This window comes from Pagrus pagrus (assembly GCF_965226575.1).
Source record: "Pagrus pagrus genome assembly, chromosome: 20".
NCBI classification, from domain to species: domain Eukaryota; kingdom Metazoa; phylum Chordata; class Actinopteri; order Spariformes; family Sparidae; genus Pagrus; species Pagrus pagrus.
Genome location: NC_140207.1, coordinates 11,043,753 through 11,066,365, shown reverse-complemented (window position 1 = coordinate 11,066,365; position 22,613 = coordinate 11,043,753). Strand labels below are relative to the sequence as shown.

Genomic DNA, 22,613 nt, shown 5'->3' with positions numbered 1-22,613 from the left:
GGAAGGGCTGAAGGGGACTGCGGAGTTGTTCAAACTACTGTAAAAACAAAGCAGCAGAGCATCAAGGAGCCCTCGCTGAAGCATGATTAGACATCGCCCCTGCTGTGAAAATAATATCTGCTGAAAGCTCCACATAATCCATTCACAGAGACCTGACAACGGCAGCTCCATTAGTAAGGAGTTAAATCTACTGTCTGTGAGACTGATTTCTATTTAAACGCCATCAAATTCACTTTCCAATCCATTAGTGCGTGAGAAGGCACCAGTGTGGATAGATGGAAAATGATTCCCGGTATTGAGGTTATGTTTAAAGCTCCCAGCCAGCTATAGCTTGACGATAAAGAGTAAAGAGAGGCGACAGGATGAGCAGCAGCTTGTGTAAAGAGGGAAGAGATGGATTAAAGGGAGAAGTGAGGGGGATTGTGGATGAGGGATTTACAGAGATGAGACATGGGACACAAGATGGAGGAGGCGGCAGCGGAGATCCAAGAACTACAAAGAAAAGGAGGAAACGGAGAGGATCGACGAGGCAGCGGCCCGGTCTGTAATCTGGCAGACGCAGACAGCTCCAGGGCTCCGTCAGGGCTTACGCAACCAGCTAGACTGCTCATCGCAGGATAGTGCTGCCTCAGCTTGACCTGACGTAACCCTCCTTATACTTTTATGCAGCAGAAGTGGTGGTGCAGTGACTCAGAGGGCTGGATTTGGGTGAAAAGGTAAGTGCTAACAAGTGTTAGCCATGATGCAAAACGCCGCAATTCCTACTAATCCGGCATCTTGTGAAATTATTGGAGAATTGGCGTCATTTCCAGAGGACGGTGGTTCCAAACACGCTGGATTTAGAGGATGTGTGTCATTATTTTTCCACATGACTGCGTTGAGGTCTGCAGCAAGAAATCTTCAACGACTCGGGGACCCTGACCTCTGACCTCATTGAGATTCCCTCACAAGGATCAATAGAGTATTAGCTCCATGGTTCTGGAGGAGACGGAATCATTGATCTTGGGATTGATTTCCTAAAGTGAAAACTATAATTCAGTGGTTCCCAAACCCCCCAGACACAGACGTGAATAAGTGGATTATTAGTACAAGAGGTAACCAGTCTGTCTTTCAGCGATCGCCAATCTTGCTGAAATGTACATCCCCAAGCAAAATGGGGGCCCATTAATAAAACTTTGCTCCACTCCGAAACGAGACCAGGATGTTAAGCTGCTCTTTAAAGTTCCCCTTTAGTGAAACTAAAGGGTCCAAACCATGAAAGCAACCCATGACTTAAAGTACACATTGCTCAATGGGTTTAGTCACAAGAAAAACATGCGACAGATCTGTATCAAGCAGCTGTGAAGTAAATCTACAACATCAGATATTGCTCTATATAACACTGTCTGGCTCCCTCTGATCCATCTTATCTCACCAGATTACATGCAATTCAGAAGAGGTTTATAAAAACCATTCCACACTTGAACAGACAAGATCCACCAGCACCTATTTTGTTTAGGAAATATTAACTGTTGCCTTTATATAAGATAAATGTCTTTCGAACATTCTTGTTTATGTTTAAATACATGAATTGTGAGCAAAATCTTACTGATACTTTTCAGTTTTCTTTATTTTACCATCATGCATCCACTCATATTCCACCACGTGAGAAAGTTATTTTCTTTTACCTTATTGGCACACATCAAGACAATGATTGTACATCAGATTTAGAGGTTAACACTCATTGAATTCATTGAATATTTCACTGAAATTGTAAAAAAGTTATAAAAACTGATTTTATCTTGAATCTCACTGTAAAATGCTTTTGTTGGATGTAGATATCTACCTATTCTAGGCTTGATTGCCGTTTTCCTCTCTTCCTTCCTTCCTTCCTTCCTTCCTGTTTATACTTGCTTCTGTGTTTTGTGTATATTTGTTGTGCTGTGTGTTGTTTGTTTGTTTTGTTTTTGATGAATGAAAATGTAATTCTTTTATTTGTTTGATTATATCTGTTTCCTCTCCTTCACTGTGAGTAACTCAACGAAACCAAACTAGACCTACTCACTCTGCGCTAACCTGATGCCATAATCCTGATCTTTCAATGAAGATATATTCAGACATTTTAGGCATTTAGAAAATAAGTAAGGATGTCTGACACTCCTCTATCATCACCATCATCATCATCATCACCATTCTGGTCTTAAAATGTCAGCTGGGCGTCTCTGTCGAACAGCTGAGAACTGACACAGAGCCTGATGACGGGGGAAGCCACTGAACGACTATTATTTGCGCCGCTCTCTCCACCTCAATTACTATTTACTGCTGCTAAATGCTAACCATTGATATGTGCCACAGGGCTCCACTTGTACCGCGCTTCATGACATCACCATCCGAGACGCGGCGCTGAATGGAGTCAAAAACGTCTCTCTGTATCCGGCTCAACAGGAGGAGGCTTGTTAACCGAACCAAACAGGCAGAACACAAACAGCAATCAGAGCAGCCACAAAGGCTGCTATAAATACTCTGATTTCATACACTGACGGCGGATATTTTCAAGAGGAAGAAATGTCCCACTGAATGTTTTCTAGCCGCTGTGGTCTGGTTATTGCTCAACTTACAGTAAAGCACAGCCGCAGAGCTCTCTGCAGGGTTTTCTTCACAGGCAGCAGAGCAGACACGACATATAATCGGACTACTCCCAATCTACACGAGATGATAATCTGATTACTGGTATTACAGGGCAGGGGCACAATGCTCCGACCGAGGGGAATTCCTTTGCTTCAACAGCGATCAGCAGCGAATCATGTCGGCTCCCCTCTCGGCTCTTGTTTATTTTCTCTAGACGTTGAGAAACACTCGGTCCCCAGTCCCAATGTTACGTCCCAGGGGTGCGTTGCTTGGTCGTGGTAGCGTGAGACTCGTAAACAGCACACTGGATGCTCGGCTGCGATTGGCCGCTGGGAGGGAGGTGGGTCGAGGGTGTGGAGAGGGGATTGAAGGATCGAGTGTTCATGTCAAAACAACTTCTATTCTGATGTTTGTTAACATCTGAGCCGGGTAGAACTGGATCCCGAAGGGTGTCACACTAACCTCTCATTACCTCGCCACAGGGTTTATTCCTGTGTTTCTCACTCATGATGGCCTTCTGGGTAAAGGATTTGCTTTATATTTGTAAAGGGAAAAACACCACTTGAGAGATATTCCGAGTTTGAATAATCCCCTTTTGTTGCAGTTTATCACTCCACCATGGCTAACAGCTACAGGTAATGTGCACAGCATTATGTAGCCCCCATATATAAGGGCTTCTAATGAAATATAAGCAGACATGTGACTTCAAGTCTTAAGCAAGTCCTTTTTTTTTTAGGCAAGACACGACCCAACTCAAATCACTCTTCTGCCCCTGAAGATAATTCAGTTTTATTCCAGTTTCCAGTCTTTATAAAAGAAAAAAGACAAGGTATAGCTGTCTGTAATAATATTATTGGCCAATTCATCTAACCTGTTCGAAAAGGTATGACAAAGTATGTAGTGAATCTGTATTATAATCATATTTAGTGAGATTAAAGGGGCACTGTGTAGTTTTGGAGAAGAAATTCAATGTCAGAATTTTAACATTTACAATAAGAAATGTGAATTCTTCTCTCCGGCGCGTCTGAAATCTGTTTAAATATTCTCTCTCCTATCCACTCCTCAGTCTGTCTCTCACTGACCGAGGAGGACGAGGCTCAACAGCACAGCAGACTAGATGTTGTACAGTGCCAGAAGCAAGTTACTAAAAGGGAAAATTTGTCAGAAATCAGGAGAAACATTGGAGAATTGTGAGCCTGTGAGAAAGCAGGGAGAGGGCAAAGAAGGCAAGGCAAGTATGGTTGGGATGCCTTGTAAAACAAATAAAACTGAATGTGATCATTTGCTAGTCCTTTTTGACTTGAAAACTGTACAAAGGCAATATATGTCATGTTTCATCTCATCAACTTTATTGATCAAAGAGTGGGAAAGATGAGGAATGATCAAAAACGAGCCATGAAACAGGTTCATTGGTAACAGGTGATAGTGTCATGATTGGGCAACGGATGGGGCGCGGTTCACCACTTTATGAAACACGTGGTTCTATAAAAGACATTACTACATCGGCCAGAGTATTTTGTAAAACCGTTGGACATCTTTATTGCCCATAATCCGAGCGGCATCTTTTTCCACGTTCGGCACAAAGCCAGCGAATTATCTCAAAATGAGAAAAGGTGAGTGATGAGTCAGCCGGAGGGAGGATTAGCAGAGCCGTGGAAGAAAAGACTAAACTACAGTACGGCAGCTCTTTCGCTGCGTTTCTCCCCGCACAGGCTTCTTATATGAAAGAGTGTCTTTGTCTGAGACTGTGTGTGGGTCCAGGCCTCACCGCGACAAAGAGCTTTGTCTCCCACACGTCCGTATCTCCGTATCTCGCCTCATACCTCGGCGATGAGCTGATACGCCGCACCACATTAATATTTAATAAGTAGATTCTGTACGGCAAAAGGCTACACCCAAGCGATCTGCATTATGCTGTACTAGATACTTGCTAGGTGTCTGTGCTGTATGTAAATGAGCGCAGGAGGCTGCTGCTTTGTGCTTTCTGTCTCAGAGATTTCGCTGGCATCAAAGAGGAGCACGATCAAAGAGCGGTGGCAAATGCAAAAAAAGAAAAAAAAACATTTTTAACTCTGCAGAGTGGATCTGTGAGAGAACAAAGATCTTTAGTTCAAACAGCGAGGTAATCCTAAAAAGTAACTGTACACTGCAATAACTGCAAATACTTGTGAATACAGGAAATTAGATGATTGCATCTTTTGTTGTAAAGATATAGAAGTATTCGATGTAGGTGTTTCTGGCTCTAAATAATGATATAAAATGTTGGAAAATAAATATCAGACCATCTGCAGGCAACCTTGAAATTCTTTTCCTGAAAAGATTTGTCAATTCAACAGGTGATCGTCAGAAAGTGCATCAATGACAATTAAAGACTTTTAGAGTAATAATGAAGTCATTCTCAGATTAAAACAATAGCCTGCTTGAGTCAAACATCTTTGCTTCATTTCACATCATTCTCACTTGAATACTGTGAGTTTGAGTACATTTTAAGACACGATTCATTAATTTGTTATTATTTCTGACATTTTATAGACATAACTTTTACTTAACTAATCCAAAAAATTATTTTTTGTGTTTCTATCATGGGTAAGTAGGCTACAAAGCACACAGCATGTCATTCATGCCAAGGTGTCTCTCTAGCAATCTGCTTTGTGCCTCCCTCGCGTCCTCGCTCCAGCGTCCTCCTGCCTGTGACCAGTAAATCAAACTCAGCCATACTGAAGGATGTTTCATTTCCTAACGTGCTCCTCGAGGACACAGGAGGTTTTCCTGAGGAGCTGTAAGTGAGGGTGCACAGGTGTTTGCTGAAGTTCATTTCGGCACCCAATGTACAAAAGAGGCGCGAGACGCAGCTGGAATATTGTAACCTCGGTTGAGGCAGGACTCTACAAATGTGCTCCTTTGTATTCCTGAGCTGCATCGCTCATTTTAAATGATCAAATGCGTAGTCGACTTCTTGCCCTTCACTGTTTGCGTAGTTCCTCGTAAGGCGCTGTTCTAACCCGATCCTTAATGACATTTCAGTTTGATTCATCCCATTATGCCACGTCGTGAGTCGCATTAAAATACGTATAAGACTGTTGTGCTCATACAGAGATCATAAAATACAGCAGTAGACGATAACAAAACACATTAAACAGATGTTGCAGCTGTGCCACACGTCACATTTCACTGACGTTTCTTGAACATGCAGCCTCCAAAGCAGGGACGTCTCTATTTTATTTTGAAAACCAACCAACTTGTTTGTGTAAGCTGCAGAAAAGCTAACAAGAAGACCTTGAGCGAAAGTGTCTTTGTCAAACTGAAGTCTCCAAGGTTAAAAGAATAATCCAGTGATTTTGTACTGCACTTTAACACAAAAGCGATTCTGGGTCTGACATTTCCCACAAAGCAACTAAATAGCTTTTATCTTCAGATCCTCACTGCCTCCTCAATGCCCACTTGTTTCAAGCTCTACACTTCTGGTGTGTATCGCAGGCTTCCTGTTAAATGTTTTGGAGTCTCAAGCTCTCAACCTTGAAGACATTATCAGGGTTATTTCAGCTCCTTGTGGAACCACGGAGGACTTTAATCAGCTTTCTCAGGCTATTTTTCAGTATCCTTACCTACCCCTCTTTCGTCAACTAAAGGGAAATCATGTTTAACACAGCAGCAAACCAGACTTTGCACGTCGTCTCACGGTCTCCTCCTGTCGAGCCCTCGAGCCCCCTGACCGTCTGCTGACCTTCACCGCTCTACAGTCAACCTCCCACGTCTCTCTAGTCTCTGTCTCTGGCCCCAGGATGTCACATGTGCAGCACACAATCAGGTCAACGTCTCGGATATTGTGTGCGTGAAGAGCAACGTGATGGCACAGGCCGTGACAAGTCAAGCCGGGGACAGGAAATGCTCGACTCAACCACCTACTTTATGACAGCGTGTGTCCGCTGTCCATCAAATCCCACATTAACTTAATTAAACTTCTCGTTTTTCTGCAGAGCGTAAGAGGTTCGACCTCTCGAAGGACGCACAAGGTCGCACAGGCTCATGAGCTGATATCAGACACATCAGACCCTGTCACGTCTCACTTTTTCATTTTCTCATGGAGCGGTTAAAGCTCCCCGCTAAGAGGAATGTAGGACAGCAAGGAGGGTTATCAGAGCAGATGGAGAGCTGCTGGAAACAACAGAAACAGGACACGATATAGTCAAAACACGGTGAAAAAGAGGGAAAGTTATTCAGCCTCTTTCATGACGCTCTGCTGATAATAAAAGATTAGTTTTTATGTCCTCACCTGCTGTAAAAAAAATATATATTTGAAAAAAAAGGTTAGATAAAATCACATTAGTCCCGCTAACAAAAAGAAAGTTAGTTTTGACCGAATCCTGCACTTGGTTTATGTAACTGGGACATGATAAACAATGTGAGGCCTTAACAAATCGTTACAAAATGTTTGGTTTCTTTCAAATTTAGCCTTCAGTTCTGCAGCTGTCTGTGTTTCAGTCTGTACCCGAGCTACAAGATTACAGCAGCCGCACTGTCCTCGCTCCCATTGTCACGGTGACAAAGCTGCAGATTTATAAGGCCGGCGGGAGAGAGATGGCAAACCCACAACTGCATTCAAGAAGGAAGAAGCTGCTCTGACTGGGATGAGATAGGCTTATTGCATAAGGATTTTCCCATCAATAGAGATTCCTCAGAAACAAGGAGTCAACTTGTAGGGCAAGCGGGTGAAGGTGGAGGAGTGACTGCGAGTGCTATCACATGTGTGAAGGAGTGTTTTCACACCAATTTACACTGCAAGTCAGATGTTGATTAGCAATCTTTGAGTCTAGGGATGGGTTTCGACAGCACTTTATCAAATCCAACTAAATAAGGACGCCGTAATAATTCTGCTTTATGCAACAAAAACCATGAGTACCTCCTGGGCTGGATCGAGGCACATGCCTAGGGCCTCCTTGCCACTAGGGGGCCCAGGCAGGAGGGAAAAGAACATCAATTGCCAACAATAAATGTGTTTAACATATATTTTATATTTCAAAATAAAATAAAAATCCCTGATCTGAAACTTTATGTCAATCTTTATATAGTTAATCATTTTGTAAAAGACGTACACAACATGAATGTCAATGTGCGGAAAAAAGGATTTCGATGGAAATAATCAACAGTCGGGAAAAGCATCTTGAAATGTTTTCCTTTTTAAATATCTATATCTGAATAAATAAAGACACATTAAAATGAATTCAAATTGCATAAAAATTAGATGTATAATATTGGGCCATACTTTTCCTAAAGAATGCTAAAACTATACACCTAACTAAATAAATGAGCATAATAGTAATAATCATGCAGCAGTTGCTTCATTTTCTTTGTTTACTAAATATCAGAATGTACTTGGGCATAATCTCTCCATTTAATCTGACCCCAAATACATTACTATTTAAGAGTTAAAATGCAAACCTGACAAAGACTGGTGCCAGTAGCCCTATTTTGCTAGAGACACCAAAACAATCTTACATTTAAAGATTTAAGATTCAGGTCTCAACTGGCATTGTATAAAACAGCAAAACAAAAAAAAAAGCATTTCCCTGAGCTGCAGAATATAAGAAACTAGTGGTTAGTGGAAAAAGAGTAGGACAAAATACATATGAAATAATATAACAGTTACCAACGAGTAAGAATAGTCAACAAAAATAAAATGGACATTAAAAGGATAGTCACCACTTATTTCTTCTGCAAAATTATCTAATATAAATAGTTATATATAAAAAAAATAGCACGTATTAACACGCACACAGTTATCTGTAATAAATACCTTGATTCAAAGAATATGAACCCATTTATTTGAAAAGAAGTCACTCCAATATCTCTCAAAAAGGAATTATTATTTAATTCAACATATATGACGTTGGACTGATTGTGCTTTGTTATTCTTTTACACTGTAGCAATACATTTATTTCCAATAATTGCCTCTGCCAAGGAGGTTGTCATTCTAGTAATGCCCTTTAACCAGTCGAACAGCCTCTAATTGCCTCCAAGCATAATTTTTTAATCACAAGAAAAATAATTGTTAACTATTTCGATAACCAATTAATCGTTTCAGTCATTTTTCAAGCAAAAATACCAAACATTTGCTGGTTATATTATCATTATTGCATCTGTCACTAAATAATGTTTAGTCAATAAATTGCGTGATTAATCAACTGCTAACAGTAAATGTTTTTTTGCTTATCTGATTGATTAGTAATCATTTAAGCTAGAGCTGCAACAATTAATCATTTAGTTGTCAACTATTTTGATAATGGATTTATTGGTTTGAGTAATTTCCTTGTAAAATGTCTCTGATTCCTCAAGACATCTGAGGACGTCAGCTCGGGCTTTGGGAAACACATATTTCAAGATTTTTGGAAAAGCATCAATCTACGTCTGCTCTTCTCTCCGTGTCAAACCCCTGAACCTTCCTCGAGCCGTCGAGGCAGTGAGCTGAAAAAGAGCTCCACTGCCCTTTTGTTACACACCCTTCTAACTCAAATGGTCAAACATTCCTGCGTTCAAGTGGAAAGAAACAGCACAAGGTCAAGAGTCGTTTTTTGTTCATACCTACAGTGTGTGTTTACTCATTTTACTCTTAAGACAGACAAGATAACTGACATTTATAACAATTACAGGGTAGAAAGAACAGAGGAAGATTAACTGTGCTGCCGTAAACAAACCCAACATTGTTCAGACTAAAAGCAACGTAACAAAATAGAAACTCTGTATCTGATGACATGAATTTATCTTGGTTTTGTGGTTCATTAATAAGTGAGACGCATATCTCTCTATCTGGCACGACCAATATGAGTCTTATCTTCTAAGCATATGAACCGGCATCTTGGCTCAGAGACTATCAGGAGAGAATAGGAAAAGCCTACGTGGGAGAAATAACACCCTGCCTTATCACACCTCAGTACCCACGTGGCTCTGTTTACCTCTCCTCCACTGAGAAAGGTTAAAACTGCATCAGGTAGCAAGATGAATCATTATCTGACTCTGTTATCAGCGCAGGATCCTCTGTTCTGGCTTTTTCACCTCAAAGCATGAATGGAAGTTATTGCATCATTGCCGTCATTAATCATTTATCTGAAGAGAGTTTTGCTGATTTTACAGGACAAATGTGAGAGTGAGGGGAAGGCGTGCAGCAAAGGTCAAACTCACAATGTCACAAACACAACTAATTATCATTTTTCTTTAGGAAGCTTCATGCATGAGTTATTGTATTGTCAACTTCTAACATGATGCTTTAAATGATACATTTTGTCATTTTTGTGGTTCTTTATATGTGTTCTTAGCCTCACCGATTGCTTTTTTCCGCTGGATTGGGTTGAAATTTCTACAGAAAATGCAAGAAACCCTAAAGGCTGATTTATGGTTACACATCGGCCGAGCTTGAACATTACTTTCAGCAAGGCGGTGTGTGCCACTGGGCTCCTCATGGAGGGGTAGCCCACCCTTCGGACATTCAGCCTGTCTGCTCTCTCTAGCCCAAAGACACTCCGGCTGTGAAGAGCTGTAGTATAACCCAAGAAGAGCAGCAGTCAGCTGGTCAAGAAGGGACTGCAACAGCCAAAGAGGTTGGTGTGTTTACTGGGGAAACTAGTAAAAACACTTCATAGGTATGGTGCAGATTCAATGCAGAGGCATAAAGTTTGATCTAGTTTAAGGATGGTTGGCAACGTGTATTCATTTCAGTAGTTATTTCTGAATGTGACAGCAATCGAATTCATAAAAATACACTTTTAATCCAAACAAATAATCTTTTTTAGTTTTCACTTTCTTGCAACCAAATGTTGAATCTGTGTTGTATTAATACCGTTCTATCATATCCAGAGGTTTTTTTGGTCCTGAATAAAGTGCCACAGATCTCACTAAATGTAGCTTCCGACCTGAAAAAACATTTTTATCTCTTATAGACACTTTAGACACTACATTTTCATTTTCTTCCATTGTTTAACTCCCTATTTCCCCGCCTTTGAACGCCTTCTTTTTCCCCCTCTCTCTTTCTCTTTTCCGTCTCCGTTTTGGTTGTTGCCTGAGGCTGAGGCATGCCAAGGGTTGGAGATCCTGACAAGAAAGAAGAAATGAGCATCGTTGTTCTGCTTTTTTGTATTTTTTTGTGAATGTACAACTTCCAATGTTGACGCTGAAAATAAAATATATTGAAAAAAAAAATGTAATTTGTGTTCAGTATACCTAATTCAGGAGGAAATTATTTGAACCGTCTCAAATATTTTGTGCTTCATTTCACATGAATGATTAAAATAATTCAGGCTTCATTTGATAAATTACTCAAATAAAAATTGTGCCTGGATAAAAAATTCAATTATCTGTTGAGCTGAATATGTTTTATCCTGCTGTGAGGCTTCCGGTTCTCCGCTACGTGAGAGTCCAAGGTTAACAAGTTTTTAATGAAGCAAATAGACCTCGGATCACAAGGGGGGGGGGAGGGTCCAGCCTTGTTTGAAATCTATTGATCATTTTATCATTTTGTATGGTTTTATTGGCTATGGTTTTATTTATATGGCTGATAGGACAATAATTCCTAACAGCAGCCATTTGTATTTTAAAGTATTTTGTTGACTTCCTGCGGTGATGAATCAATCAGGTGTGCCGGAACAGTCTGACCCGTCACACTGAGATTTTATCTCCACATTATCTCGTCTGCAGCAGCAATAACATGCAGAAAAAATTCCTCCAGACCAACATCCTTACATAACACTGCAGCGATTACCCTGATTTACTAATTTCACAGCCCCTGTAGAGTCAGACAGTCATGCCGAGTCATAATTGTGGAAAATGTGTATGAATCATCAACGGCTCTTTCTTCCTCTCCCTCCTCTAAGGGATTGATTGATGAGACGGCTGCTTTCCAAACTCAGACTCATCTCACATTCAAAGAGTCTCACAAACAGATTTTCTGGCCACTACCTTCAGGTAAAATAGCCTTTTTCTCGCTGACTGACTTCCTGCTTATAAACTTCTGAATGACGTCTGTTTTGAACAGGAAGCTGCTCTTTAAATGCTGGCCCAGTCCTCGAGCCCGGCCTTGCAGACTCACAGACTCAAGTCCTGTATTTTCCCACGAAAGCTTTCTCTTGCACTTAGATAGATTCCACAACTGACTGCAATCTGATGGAAAGTATGCATGAAGGGCTCAATAAGTGCATTTACTCGAGTACTGCACTTAAAAGTAATTATGAGGTGCTTGTATCCTTCTTGATTTTAGGTTTCCATGTTATGGAAGTTTATACTTGTACAACATTTTTTTACTAGACTTGTACTTTTGGTTAATTGTGGCAGAGCAAGGAGCTGTATACATGAGAAGTTTGCCATATCGTTCACTTATAAAGTTGACATGGGCGAGCAGCTTAGTGAAGAGTTTCCAATTTATACATTCAGCAAGCATATAGCAATATTCACATTTATTTTGAGATGTGTTTCCATGCAATTGTTTAGTGTAATTTCAATACTCATTCTCCTTTTTGCTCCGTTTTTGGTCTCCTCCAACTTTTGAGGGACATGTCTATTTCTTTAGCAGCTAAATTCTTCACTTTGTTTAAAATAAAGTTGCTAACTTTGTCTGTCTGCTGTTTGGAGCTGAGCAGGTAGTGCACAGTTCGTTCATCAGAGGTTTTTGGCTGGTAACAGCAGTATGTTAGAGCAGAAAACATTGAAAACACTGTAAATCTGCAAATTGTGAATACCAAAACAAGCTGAAAAGCTGAGCTGAAAGATGCTAAAACGCTTCATAGGGCTTAGGGGGAGCTGCAGACTCAAGTGATGTGACTTGGATTATCATGTTACACACAGTCATTTGATTAATGTCAATATAAAATAATGTATTAACTATAGCAGATTTAAAACCTGTTAACAGTCCAACTAGTTCACCAAACTTTACAAACACAGCTAAGCAAACAGGCAAACAAGTCAATTTAAGTTCAAAATCGTGCCATACATCACGAGAGTGCTTATATTCTCCTGATTCTAGTCAGGCAAACCATTTCAAGATAAAACCCCATCTGCAAGGTACAATCAACAAACAAACAAGCTAACAAACTAGCATGTACAATGATTTGCCAACTCCCCAATAAAGTGTCCGGGTGTTTTAGCAGTGCATCAAACTAACATATTTAGTCCAAAACACAGCATTACATGATTACATGGTGAAAAAATGGCAAAAACCCCCCAAATAAATCCACTAACTTCACAGCAGACGCCATTATCCCTCTACACCAGAGATCCTGCGATGGCAACTGTTTGATTGACAGCTCATTTGAGCAGATAGGAAAACATTTCCAGGAATGAGAACAGGTTCAGTAAGATTTGGAAATCAGGTCGTAACTTGAGTATTGCATTACAGTGTGGATTTGCTACTTTTACTTTGGTAAGGTGCTACGCAAATTTTTACTCGCCAAGAGCTGTTTCTAGCTCTTTCTGTCAATATGTGCAACACAATGCAGAGACGTTCAGCTTTCTTCACATTCCGTTGATACATTTTTGTAATTTTCTGAATGTTTTTCACAAAAAAATCTTACATATAGTTCCTTTAAATGGAGGATCTGAACACTTTTCCCTACTTTGTCTTTAGTGTTGGGTGACAGGAGAAGTCAAAAGTCCCCCGAAAACTGCACTTCTTTATTCTATTAAGCCACGACTATGCTTAACTGTTTCCATCTGCTTTTTTGTTTTTTGTTTTTTTTTTAACAAACACAACCACTAATGATTTACATTCATAAATAAACTAGATCTGAGCCTCATACTTTGCTGGCCACAGAAATGTCTGTTGTGAAAGTGATGATTCATTCCTCATTGAAGCTTCGGAGCCCTGGCGCTCGATGACGTCAATTACAGTTTGTGAGGTTTCAGTTCTTGGGGCTGGGGTGGACGCTGGGAGTGGACCGCTGATTCGCTGAAGCGCCATCACTTAGCTTCACCCACAAACTCACTCGCCAACACATCCACAATTTGGCACCAAAGGACAAGTTGAGAGTGAGGAGAAGGTTTGCAAACCAAGGAGGGATTGTTTTGCAATGACTTTTTTCTCGAAGGCTCCGGTTCTTGGAAAAGGAGCAGTGGTTCTAACTAGGCTGTGTGTCCTCGACCTGAAACTGGCCCCCTTCCCGTTTCTTTAAAAACATGCGCAATTGACTGTGTTCTTGGAGAGGCTTAACAGGGTCTGGCAGAGTCCGCCCCGAGTATTAAAGTTCTCCATAAAGCGGGGTAATTTTTGCCCACTGGATTACCCAATTCATGCTCGTAAATCCACACACACTGCTCGCTTCGTTGCTACTACAAACCCCCGCAGGAACAGCAATATGTTATGTGAGCTCCAGCGACCGCACCCCCCTCTCCTGCATCTCCAGCAGAGGTTACTGCAGTACAGCTTTCCAAGCAAGCAAACGGGGTGACTCAGGGTAAAACCTCAAAAGACTTGGCGAAGGTTGCAAAGGCTTATTGAGTATTTGCACAGTAGCCAGCCAGAAACAGTTAAAAGCTTTGGTTTGAGCGCGGCGTCATGCTCGTGCATGTTGGGACTGACATTAGTGCGGGGCATAAAACAACACTGTCAAGCACAAGAAGCCACTTAAGGGGGGTGTGAGAATGCAGTTAAGTAGAAGTTTCTCCGTTTTATAGGCCTCAATTAGTCAGGTAGCAGATATTAAGCTTGTTAAGACGGCCCCATGTGGAGGAACACATGAGGCTAAAAGGAAAGAAGATATGAATAAGACGACGGAGCAGAGAGAGTCATGTGTATCATGTGGCATTTATCTTCCAGGGGGATTAAGCTGAGTAGTGAAAGTCAACCTGAGCTGGCTCGTCAGCACGTGGTCAAACAAAAGCCTGTTGGCAGACGTGCATGGAGACGGCGAGCTGCTTTTTATGTGCCTGTTAGTGTTACGTAACCTTACAGACAAAGCTCAATAGGAGTGTCTGTGAAAGCACCACATGGGAGGTTAGTGTGTGTTTACCCACCCCCCACCTGCCTGACAACAGTTTGTGCACAGGGCATCGACAGCGGCGATGTGTGTTGTCATCAGCAGGGCCGCGGACAGGTTTTTAAAAACACTGTAGTCCTAAGCAGCTGTTCAGACGGAAAAGCCTGTGTTAAGTACACGTATGAAAAAGAAAGTAGGAGGCCCTGTTCAGACCTCGCATTAACATGCGTGATCCAATCACAAGTGGACAGTTTGAAGTACAGGTGCGAAGGCCCCCCATGACATTTAGCAAACATTTGAGATCTGATCCGTCTACTCAACTCACGTCCTCTGCAAAACAACAGCAAGAATTCACAGGTTGTCATTAGCTCGCCTGCGATGTGAACACACTACTTTGCTCTCCTAGTCTGGCACGATGCTGACGTGTGTTGAAGTCAAGGCCCTTGGCTTGTTAAATAACTTTCCATCCGTCTCAGTCAAGCAGTCCTTGATCATCGTTCAGCCAAAGCAGAGTTTGAAAGATAGACCGAAGTTAAAGATAAAAAAAGGGACTGTTGTTTGTTGCTTCCATGTGCTCTGATCCAAGTCAGCTGCCTGATCGCTACTGCGCATCTGCAACTCATCAGAAAGTAGCGAGATGTCTCACTCCTTAGCGAGTCCCATTATCAGCACCTGAAAAAACAGTCTTCTGGATATATTCTGATGAGGTACATGATGTGCTGCTTTCAATTGCTCCCTGTTTTTCCATCATGTTTGTGATGTTGAAGGGGACAGGGGGAAAAAAACAGAAAGGTAAGTTGTCCACTGGTGTCTTGAAATTAGTTAAATGGCAACTAAATCATCGACAATCATAGATAAGAGTGACATTGCTGTAGAGTGACCCTCGAACAAAAAGTCAGAAGGAATAATGAAGTAAAAAGTGATATTTCAGCCTAATCATGACTCTACAAAAGTGTAAAATTGTTGCGCTTCTCCTCATATACAGCATCTTTCTATAAAACTAAACCACTATCTGTAATTTGAAACATAAACATGTGAACTACAGTTCAGCCCCCTTCATTTCGAGATAGAAATACAGAGGACACGACCTCAAAGGCAGCAGCTACGCCCCTCATCATCATTGTCTATAGCGCAGGGTGGGGCTTTCACCCATTATTTAAATCATCCTCCTGATTGATGGCTGCTGGAAGCACTTCTAATTCAACCGCCGCTCCTGCATCAGAGCAACCTGCTTTACTTTGAGCCGCCTGAGCTGCATAAACAACACAGAGTCATTCAAATTCTGAATGCAAATGCGATCACGCCCGCCACACAGGAACAACGGCAGATTTACAAGGGAGTGGAAGTGTGATTTCAGCTCGTAAAGCACAAGCTCCATGCTACTTCCGCTCGGGAGGAGGAAAGCTGCAGGTGACCGATGAGGCCACGAGCAACAACACGGGACTAGACATTCACACAGCTCAGGAATGGATGATTTTGCTTATCATGTATGTTTGATGCAGGACTGTGTGCTGCATCTTCGAGGCCACGCCAGCTAAAAGGGCGGGATTTTGCTTTCAGGTGGTTAATGCAGAAGTTATTGAAATTTTCCAGGGCTGACCCAGATGCTTCAAGGCGGCTTTAGCGGCTGAAAAAGAGGCAAAAGACGAGGGTTACAGTGGTATACCGGCTTCACGCTATACACTGTTAGACTTTTAATTGTATCTTCATGGTAGCTTTACAGTATGATGCTATTACCGCAGGTTAATATCTTAGTGTAATAACCTTACTGCAACTAACTTACTGTATAAAAACTGTGCAGTCATTTTAATGTAAAGAATGAAAGGATTTTCCTTTCATGTTTCTTTCCATTAAATTATGTACACCGCTGGAAAATATGTCACATCAGACGCACTTGCAAAGTGATGCTATGTGAGCCTTTGAGACATTTCAGTGACACATTTCCTTTGCTGGCAGAAGTCTCTTCCTCGACTACAGAAGCACTGCTGCCGTTGTTTAAACACTAGAAAACTCTAAGTCACTGTAAAATACATGAAACGTCACAAACAATACCCAGAATGCAATGCGTATTACAGCAGTGACCTGTGAATCTAGATCAGCTGCAAAAAAACACGCCGAGTGCCGCCTTAAAAACAAATCAAAACAGCCCAGAGAAAATTTAAACACACAGCTGAACTTTTTAGCACTTATAAATGGCAGACTGTCAGAATAATACGTTTCCTACACAGTTAATGAATATCGCAATATCACCTTGAATGTCAATGTCACTTTAATGTTCATATTTGACGTACACACACACAGATATCCATATTTAATTTCAAAGGTCAAGATATGAGCTGCTGGTGTTGAAGTTCAGAGGAATGAATCAACACTTTGAAACCTGCACACACACACACTCTTCATATCAGCTGGTCAACAAAGCCAAGAAAGCTCCCTTTGAAGCCGTAAAAGCATGTGTGTATATAACTTCATGCCGTATCCCTCCTTTATTGAGAGTTAAAACACATTGATAGTCGTGTTTATAGAGGCTTTGCGCAACCTCTTCTCACCTGCCTGCAGCGGCTCTGGAGGATTTGTGCAATGTTTTTAGGGCTGGATATTCACACACATGTTCTCCGATCAAAGTCACATATACAACGGCGGGGCAGATGTGAGGAGGTGGAAGACCTTGGCCTTTGCCTGAGAGCAGGGGGGAGGGTGAATAACAACAGCAACCAAACCATAACAGCACCTTTAATGTCTTTACAGTCTCCGCTCTGTTCAGCAGCCCTTTTAAACCAGCAGGCCTCAGACGTTACGGGAATCAGTCAGCACTTAGTGTAGACAGTGGCAGGCTTCACAAAGCTTTATTAAAGGCTTCATGTTACAATGCATAACAGGAACTGGACCGAGACTATTATTAAACACTAATGTGTCTGTGTGTGTGCATCAGAATCACAAGACCCAGATTTAAAAAGCTCTGCATGTCTTCAAGAAAATCCCCCTGGTTAAGTTTCCACAGTCGGAGTCAGATGTTGGTATATATTTTGATAATAAAGGACACATACAACAGAGCAGTGCTGCCTTGAAGAATGTCTCGAGTTTATGGAACAGATGCTCTTTAAAGGTGCAATACGTATTAAAAATTAAAGCAAGTTATCAACAGAATGAGAAGAAATAACAGGATTGACATTAAGTCAAAGACGTCTCTGTGCTGTGTTGCAGATATCTATTGATGCTAGCATGCTAACCAGCTAGCCAGGCGGTTTAAACATCCTCTCCTCACACTGTCACGATGGCCATGGAGGCCACTGAGCCCGGTCAGTCATCTTACAGAGCTGACATGTACTTGTAGTTACAGTACACAGCAGTTACAGGTTGTTTTCAGGAAACTCTTTTAAATGTCCTCCCTAAAAATGATCCACCAAAATTAGATATAGTTGGGTATAAAGATGTTATTTTAAGATAAAATAGGTACATAAAGCTGCTTTAAGTAAAGCAGTTCTTAATATTTCAAGTGTTCTGAGTCGTGTGTATGTTCAAGAGTCTTTGAGTGAAGTGTTTTCCTTTGGTGCATTTCATTTAATTGCAAATAAAGGCTCTTACAGGAGACGCTAAAAAATGAAGAAGAGATGAATAATGATGGAATTATGCAGTTTGAATTATGCAAATCCAAATGGCGCCGTTAAGACTTGTGTTTCTGTGGGATCAGTGCCAGAATTCTCCCTTCTCAAGAATCCAGGGATGCAAGAAATCTGAAAAGTTTGCAAAAACAGGACTCTGAGAAAACTGCCCTCTTTCACAGATCTTGCGGACTGTGAGTGGAGCATGCTTGAGTAGGTGCGAGGCATTTCTCAGAGGCCGCAGATGTCATGTGACATGAACTACTATGACAGCTCCGTGAAAGCCTGCAGACATGTCAGCCATTCCTGGAGGATTCCTTTTCATGCCAGCTTCCCCCGTCCGACTGGCAGAAAATCCGGGGCGGCTCCATTTCACACAGCTGGAGTGGAAAACGCTGACAGATCCCTCTCTGTATGTCCCAACAGGTCTGATAACCCACAGAGGGGTCGCATTTCACAACCAGGTGATAGGAACCGTCGAGGTCACATGATCGGATCGAGGCATGAAAATGTTCTGAGGCCGAAAGGTCGAGGTATAAAAGCATCTTGCGACAGCTCGATGGCTGATTGAGCCTAATAGGTTGACCACTCTCTCTTCTGTTGTTTGCTGTAACGCTGCAGCGGATCTGACACAGCAGACCTATTGTTAGCTTGTGGAATATTTTTTGATGTGTCTGTCCATGCGGCGTTAAAAGAAACAGAAGCTAGATTGATCTACGACTACGACTACGACTCGCCTGAAAAGTAGATTGTGAACTCCTTCATGATCCGTGACCGAAAATCCTTCTTGGCTGTTACGATGGCGAGCGAATGAGGTATTTCAGGGACACCAATCGAATGAAGGCAATAAATAAGTATACAGCTTGAAGCACATGAGCTATTAATTTGAGGCCATAAACTAATAATCTGTGGGAACAAGTGATCTACTTAGCTGTGCACACAGAGGGCAAAAAAGAGGAACCACGCACGTTATCTCAATTTCTTAAACGTACTAACACGAGATTCTGACTTGAAACTCAACAGCTGCACGAAGAGCACAGCAGACTCCTTCCTCTGTTCACCTTTAATAAAGTATAGATGCCAGCTGCAGCTTCCACACTTACTCTCAAATGAACTCCGGGAATGCGCTCAATATCACAAGCTGATGATAACAGCGTACCAGAGGGGGCACATTTCCTTCAAGCTGAGGGTTAGTAATAGCTTCCTTGTCTAAGTGCTGACCAATGAGTGATCAGCAGCTAAAACCCTCATGCCGGCTCCTGTTTTGTATAAACAGGCCTCTGTCATGCACGGCCGCCTGAGAGATAGCAGCATGCAAACATCAGAAAGCATTCAGCTTCTCCAGAGAGTAAGAGCAGTATCTCTTCTCTTCAAAATGTTCAGAGCACGGCAATTAGCTTACGTGAACAACAGCGTGACGCAATTAGTTTGCGATTTCAGTTTAAACACCGCCGCTGGCTGAGAAATGTGTATTGAAACTGAACAATGACAGCTGCAAAACACAGATAAAAAAACAAAACAAAACAATGGTATCTCTGATGTGATCTGGCAGGCTGGGCCAGACACACCCAGGTAGTAAAATACAGTATGTCATCACACATGAGAAGGTGAATTACACAGTGTTGTTAAATCATTCATGCGCCCGGAGAAGGCGGAGCTGCAGGTCTCTTTTACTTCCACACAGATGACAAGTTCAACTGGAATCACCTTGAATCAACAGTGATGAAGTTACACTTCCCTGTCAGAGACACACCTGTGCAAACAAGCAGATGTTCTTCAGCCTCAACAACAACAATGTCAAGATATCTTATTTTCCAATCCGGATGATTTTGTCCTATCGTTTGTGGTTTCGACATGACTTTGGATCTCGATGTCACGATTAAATTCAATTTCCGATTCAAACCCTTTTTAGTAATCGTGGTATTGCGATTGTTGCACATCTGTATTTGTAAAGATCAAAAGATTGTTTGTTTTATGCCGCAACAACTGTCATTTAAAAAACAGTAGCTTGACTTTATGGCGGTGTGTGTTTGCAAAAAAATCAGCCCTTGGCAATGCTACCAGTTGGGTTCAGTTCAGTTCTCCCTCCCATGAGTAAACCCTCTTCTTTAACAAATCAATATGGGATCTCTGAAAGGTAAACAACATCTCAGATGCTGTGGGAGCTACATCTGGTAGCAGTCAGTCGAACATCCTCATGCTCACAGGATAAGTGTCTGGAAGTTCAGCTGCAGGCTACCGGTAAGCTAGCTGTGTTTTTGAATTCGACGATCAAAATTAAAAGCTAGCAAAGCATCTCCAGTGCCATCGAGATTCATCCTCGAAGGCACCATGATACCACACCGTTTGATACTTTATGAACATTTCATGGCAATCCATTTGTTGTTGAGATATTTCACTTATGACCAGGAAGCTCAACCTCAACAGAAGGTCAAGGGACCTCCAAAATCAGCAGGGTTAATCCTCTGGTAACCACGAATGTCTGTTCAAATTTTGCTGTCAGTCCATCAAACAGGTGCTTAGATTTTCAGTCTAGATCAAAGTGGACCAACCAACAAGATAAGGCAACATTGCTGCTAGTGTGGCTAAAAATAACCCACCCAAAAAAAATCAATGAACTCATCTGCACAAATCATTATTTCTGTATTCTAGGAATGAATGTGTGTGAATGTGTTTTCCTAGTAAAACATTAAGCCCTGAGCAACAGGCGCGGAGGGCCGGGTGACCGTGTTAACAGGTGGATCAAAGCTGACTATCCCTTCTCTCCGTTTCCCCTCCAGGGAAATCTGAGTGGATGTCATTCCTCATAGGGCAGCTGTCAAGCCAGGAAACATGCCTGCACTGCTGGATTATTATGGAGCGTAAGTCATTAGGAGGATCCCCTCAGGACGGGCAGCACTCACTGCAAGCCACAACTTGACATGGGCTTACGAGGGGCAACGCTCTGTGCTGAGGAAGGGTTTGCTCAGCTTCTTTGAAATTGAAAACATCCTAAAACTACTGGAGGTTCACTGCCAGTGATAATCACTTGCAGTGATAAAATAAGCCCAACGTGTTCAGCTGGCACTTCATGAGAATTTTATACTCCTGTAAATTAAGTGATAGTCAGAGATGGCTTCGATGTGAAGACATTGCTTTGGGTCCACATACCATCCGAGCCACATGTCTGAGTTTTTGGTTACTTAATGATGTAAATTAATTTCTTGCATCCACCAGCTCAAACGTCATACTCTGTATGAGACAACGCCCATCGCAGAGAACAAGCCTGCCTACAAGTATGTTTTTACAGAGGTGGGCCACCATACAAGAAGCAAAAATCACCTCAATTACCTTTAACATTAGGTTTAGTTTGAAAAATGACACCTTCAAACATCCAGGGAAGGAAAGCTGCGGTGACATTTCTCACAACAACTGCCATATCGTTAATGAGTGTGGCTGTTGTTTAGGCCATCATCTACTCATGATTGAGATATGATTGAGTGGCACATTGTTCCACATCTGCTGAGCAATTTCCTGGGGGAAACCCTGACGATCATCACATGATTACATGACAAACGACAACAATGCTGTAATCAATATAGGCCTTTTCACGGCACGCCAGTGGAGAAGAAGCAAGAGAAGCTAAATGGAATTCAGCCTTTATTCGTTTTATAATTTGTACCTATTTTTTACCAGCTCCTCTCCGACCTAATGCCTATTGCAATGGGCTTTTTTCAAAATGTCTTGCTGAAATGCAATGTTTTTTTTTCCGCATTGCTCACAAGCCGACACATGCACGCGAGCCCTGACACATGCACGACATCTCAGTTAACATGCAAATGCAGAAAACAACATCTGCCCGTCACATTGAACCTCACACATTCATCTGTGCTTGTGAATTAACGCTATGATAAATTCATGCAGTTTTGCCGCCTCGTTTTCATCTCTCCGTGAGCAGATGGAGACAGGTCCTGGAAATAGACGTTGGAGCAATTACTGGAATGAGTACTGTGACGCTGCTGGTGCACCAGCGTGCGGGGATGGGTGTGGATTCACTTCAGGAGGTCTACCGTGCTGCAATATCGAGCCGAGATCGGAGGGGGGCCGGAGATAATCCTCTGTCCAGGCTGTGATAAAAAAGAGCGCAGTGTGATGGGTTGGGGTTCACTGTGTCTCTGGTGGATGTGACTCCCACTGTGCTGTTATGACAATCACTCTTTAGAGCACGCTGTGCCCGCCCGGCAAAACTGAGACAGGAACTTCAAGGTTGCCATGGAGTTAGTCAGTTTACTCTGGGCTGCGAGTATGAACAGTGGAGTCGAAGTGGCATCGTTGTTTCTAATGGCCAGCAGGGGGCGACTCCACTGGTTGCAAATATAAGCACGATTGTATAGAAGTCTATGAGAAAATGACACTACTTCTCACTTGATTTATGGCCTCAGTTTCCTGAAGAGTTCATGGTCTCAATCG

At 42.0% G+C, this 22,613-nt stretch overlaps 1 protein-coding gene across 1 annotated transcript in view; it reads right to left on the bottom strand.

Moving 5' to 3' along the window:
• Window positions 1–22,613, bottom strand: part of nrbp2b (nuclear receptor binding protein 2b) — a 38,712-nt gene that overhangs the window by 11,033 nt on the left and 5,066 nt on the right. The gene's annotated exons all lie outside the window — the stretch shown is intronic.